This window comes from Mustela erminea, chromosome 7 (genome assembly GCF_009829155.1).
Source record: "Mustela erminea isolate mMusErm1 chromosome 7, mMusErm1.Pri, whole genome shotgun sequence".
Taxonomy (NCBI): domain Eukaryota; kingdom Metazoa; phylum Chordata; class Mammalia; order Carnivora; family Mustelidae; genus Mustela; species Mustela erminea.
Window position 1 is genome coordinate 46,999,481 of NC_045620.1, and position 5,257 is coordinate 47,004,737.

The following is a 5,257-nucleotide window of genomic DNA, read 5'->3' on the forward strand; positions in this document are numbered from 1 at the left end:
AAGGGTTAATTCAAGATATGATTTCAGAATCATTTAGTGGCACCAGCTGAAGATAAGCTTATTTTATTTAATTCCTCTTTTCTCTTTTGGGGGGGCTACTCCGTTTATTTCATGCTCCCCGAAGGGGAAAAATTAAGAAATGAATGATATTTCAAAAGTAAATATCTACTTTTTAAAGATACATGATGGGTATAAGTTTCTCCCCTTTGTTCTGGAGAAGGCAAAGCACAATTGAATTCTCATAAAAAATCTTTGTTAAATACCATCATAAAGGAATTTGACAATATCTCTCTATTAGGTACCATTACTGAGAATTTTAATAAAATGTAAATAAATCCATGGACATAGTAAACATTGCATACATGTACATCTGAAGACTTTGTCATCTCAGGGAAGCTGTTGGTTAGACAAGCATAATTATGAGACTTGATCTACAAAGCTAAAGAAAGTTACCTGTTTAAAAACAAGTTTCTAAGGTAAAATAATAATTCAAAGCAAAGTTATATTGTTTCTAATGCCTATTATATTAATGTACTTTTTTGAATTGAAAAAAATCTGAATTTTTATTTGTTCTTCTCAACAAATAAATTCTTCTGAATATTTATTTGTTCTCCTAAAGACACTGTATATATATGTATATATATGTATACACATATACCTATATACACATATATGCATATATACATATGTTTATATGTGTATATACATTTATATGTTTATACATACATACATATATGCATACATGTGTGTATACATATACACACATATGTACACATATATACATACATGTATATACATATGTATATGTGTGTGCATATATACACATATATGTATATATACAAACATATGTATATATATACATATATGCATATATATATATACACAGTGTCATTAGAAGAACAAATAAATATTCAGAAAGGATTTATTTGTTCAGAAGAAATAATAAAAATTCAGATTTCAATTCAAAAAAGTACATTAATGCTACATATATATGTGTGTATATATATGTGTTCTTCTAATGACACTGTATATATATATGACACTGTATATAGCCATGTGACTTTGGACAAGTCACTAAATTCTCTGAAACTTCATGTCCTCATCTTTAGTTTTAAAGACTTTTATGAATCTGCCTTTCAAAAAACATAAACATAGTGGAAAAGTTCAAAGGCTTTGAAGTCAGATAGGCTGTTCAAATCCTAAAGCCAGCTTTTTTTTTTAAGATTTTATTTATTTATTTGACAGACAGAGATCACAAGTAGGCAGAAAGGCAGGCAGAGAGAGAGAAGGAAGCAGGCTCCCAACGCTGAGCAGAGAACCTGATATGGGGCTGGATCCTAAGACTGTGGGATCATGACTTGAGCCAAAGGCAGAGGCTTTAAATCACTGAGCCACCCAGGTGCCCCCTAAAGCCAGCTTTTGAGTGTTGTGTGACCTTGGATAAGCTACAGAACCTCTCTGTACCTCAGTGTCTTCACCTTTTAAATGAGAACAAATGCATTAAGATGATTGAGACAGTGCATGTAAAGACTTAGTACAGTGTCTGGCGTTTAGTAAGAGCACAGGTGAGTTTTCTTCTTATTATCATTATCATTAAAAGCAATAATGCTTTTAATGGGATGGGTTATTGGCTGCCAAGTGAATTGTTAGACATAGACCCTGAAGATGAGATGTGGGAAAAGCAGATTCTCATGGTCAGCTATTTTATATTGCCTGTGGGGGTGCAAGATTCATGACAGTCCTAAAAAGATCACCTCACCTGAATGATTCAGTGGTCTGAAATTACACCCCAGGATGTCCTTGAGTTAGTATTGTTCCGTTTCTCAACCTTAGAACTCCAAATGTTTAACCAGTTGAGTCATCCCCCAATAAGGTGAAATCAGGCATCTTCAGCAACGTTAAAAATCTAGTTTAACTCTTCAGCTAAGACTCAGAAGGCTGGAACCAAATCAGAATTAAGATACAAAAAAGAACATCTGAACAGAAAGCTGCAGTTGAAGCTATAGAAGACACATGATAGAAATGCCACTGGGGCGCCCCTGTGGCCCAGTATACTGAGTGACTGGCTTTTGGTTTCAGCTCAGATTATGATCTCAGAGTTCTGGATTGAGCTCCATGTCAAGCTCCCCACTCAGTGGGGAGTTTGCTTGAGATTCTCTCTCTCCCTCTGCCCTTCCCCCACTCACGTTATCCTTCCCACCACTGCTTGTATGTGGGCTCTAAAATAAATAAATAAATCTTAAAAGAGAGAAAGAGAAATGCCATTTGAGCATGTATGCCCTTGGTGGACATGGTCCCCCTGCCAATCACCTACACCTGTCACTAAGGAAGCTTTGGGGCAGAACTCACTCCCCCACTGAGAAGATAGAAGGAGAAAGGTTCTGGTAGTTTCACATGTATCTGTTGAGAAATAAATGGACAAGCTCACCTATGCATGAGCTTCCTATACCCTTTGTAAGAGGGAGGTGATCCCTGAAGGCTGATTCTGAATATGACAACCTGGGCATGGACTGCCCTTGAGACAGTATCAGAAGGGGTGATGGGTATCTTTCCCTGGGGATAGGATACCCTGATGTTATCCCCTCTGCTTTTGTTTGTTTGTTTGTTTCTTTGTTTGCTTGTTTATTTACTTATTTCCAACTTTATTGAGATATAATTGACATACAGGATTATATAAGTTTAAGGTGTACAACACACGGGCCTGATGCACTTATAGACTGCAAAATCTGCTTCAGCCAAAGAGTGGCACTCTTAATAGGATAATTGCATCTTGGTGTGAATTTTTTATTTTATTTTCCCCTAGGTAGGACTCAGGTCCCTGAGTCCTGAGTCCCTCAGGTCCCTGAGGTAGGACTCAGAGAAAGATACAGGTGAGGAGAGGGCAGAAATCCTGGCCATCAGAGGACAGCTGTGTTGGGGTCCATCATGTGGGTAACAGCCAGCTTCCCCCCAATTTTGATAAAACCCCTGACCAGATTCGAACTATTTATGGAAACCCAATCTCTGACTGGTTGCTCCAATTGTCTTCATATTGCAGTCTGTTACACATTTCTAATGGTCTTTGGTAGGTTGACCTGGTGCAGGTAAGCTCCACCTCCTTAAAGAAACCAGGCAAACAACTAGAATAAAAGCAGCATACCATCTTTGGGGTGTCCATGGTGGACTTTTTTTTTTTTTTTTTTTTGGTCAGAGAGAGAGAGTACACACAAGCAGACACTCAGAGTGGCAGGCAGAGGCAGCGAGAGAAGCAGGCTCCCTGCCTAGGAAGGAGCCCGATGTGGGACTCGATCCCAGGACCCTGGGATCATGACCTGAGCTGAAGGCAGCAGCTTAACCAACTGAGCCACCCAGGCGTCCCCATGGTGGACGTTTTAACGGCAGAATCAGTGCCCCAGACTGCCTCCCTTGGAAGCCTGAACTGGCCAAGCAGCTTTCTCCTTTTTCTCATAACCATGTCCACCAACGAGAACGCTAATTCACCAGGTACCTGCCTTAACAGATTTAAGAACAAGGGGGGAAACAGTACAGAAATGAAATGGCGTCGAATAGCTCAGGAAAGCTAAGAAGGATGACCAGATGATGAAAAGGAGAAACATAAGCTTGTTTCCTGATGATGTTATCTCTCCACTGAAAGAAAACCACAACATCAGGGCACCATAAATTGATTTGTTGATGACATTGTTAAAAACATAAATAGCAACAATTTGGAAAGCCAGCTCCAGGCTACTCAAACTGCTAGGAAACCAGGCCCCCATAGACAACATAATCTGGGCTGGTTTGATTCTAAAATTTGTGTCCTTCTTGGGCAGAACTGATTGTAGTCCCATTCAGTTTGAATCTGCTTGGGCTCTCACTAACACTGCTTTTTAGGGACATCAGAACAGACCAAGGTTGTGGTAGATGGAGGTGCTAGGCCAGCATTCATTTCTCTGTTGGTATCTTCCCATGCCCACATCAGCGAACAAGCTGTATGGGCTCTAGGAAACATTGCAGGTGATGACTAAGTTTTTCAAGACTTGGTTATCAAGTATGGTGCAGTTGATCCGCTGTTGGCTCTCCTTGCAGTTCCTGATATGTCATATTTAGCATGTGGTTGCTTATGTAACCTTACTTAAACACTTTCAAACTTTGTCGCAACAAGAATCCCCATTAGACACTGTTAAACAGATTCTTCCTCCCTCAGCTCATCTCCTGCATTATGATGATCCAGAAGTCATGGCAGATACCGGCTGGGCCATCTCCTACCTTACTGATGGTCCAAATGAACAGATTGAAATGGTTGCGAAAGCAGGCGTTGTGCCCCAGCTTGTGAAGCTTCTAGGAGCTACAGTGAAATTGTCCACTGTGACTCCTGTACTAAGAGCTATAGGAAATATTGTCACTGGGACAGATGAACAGACTCAGGTTGTGATAGATGCAGGAGCACTTGCTGTCTTTCCCAGCCTGCTAACAAACCCTAAAATTAATATTCAGAAGGAAGCTACATGGAGAATGTCAAATATCACACCTGGACACCAGGACCAGATCCAACAAGTTGTGAGTCATGGATTAGTCCCATTCTTCATTGGTGTTCTCTCTAAGGCAGACTTTAAGACACCAAAGTCTGGGCTGTGACCAACTATACAAGTGTCAGGACAGCTGAACACATTTTGTACCTTGTTCATTGTGGCATGATAGAACCATTGATGAAACTCTTAACTGCAAAGGGTACCAGAATTATTCTGGGTATTCTGGATGGCATTTCAAACATCTTTCAGGCTGCTGAGAAACTAGGTGAAATTGAGAAACTTAGTATAATGATTGAAGAATGTGGAGGTTTGGACAAAATTGAAGCTCTACAAAACCATGAAAATGAGTCTGTGTACAAAGCTTCATTAAACTTGATTGAGAAGTATTTCTCTGTAGAGGAAGAGGAAGATCAGAATGTTGTCCAGAATGTTCCAAGTTCAGGATTGCACTCCTGGGACTTTTAACTTTCAGATGAACTATTGAGGCAGGAAGTTGTTTGTTTTGTACTCTGCTTGGTAGAAGTTTGTCTTGCTGTTTCTCTACTGAGAACTCATTTTAAATGGGTTTTGTTATTGCAGGTCTTTTTACAACAAAACTCTACTTGACCAGTTCCAAACTGTACAAACTGCGTGAAGCTCCTCCTCTCAGTGGTTTTCTTATTTCTGTGTATTATCTTGTAGTGTCCTGTAAATAAAGATTAAATTCCTCTTTTCTAAAACAACAACAACAACAAAACCACACTAGAATA

General features: G+C 39.5%; 1 pseudogene; it reads left to right on the plus strand.

Annotated features, from left to right (window-relative positions):
• The first annotated feature begins 3,452 nt into the window (after positions 1-3,452).
• On the plus strand, positions 3,453-4,973 carry LOC116596347 (annotated as a pseudogene).
• Positions 4,974-5,257: the final 284 nt, after the last annotated feature.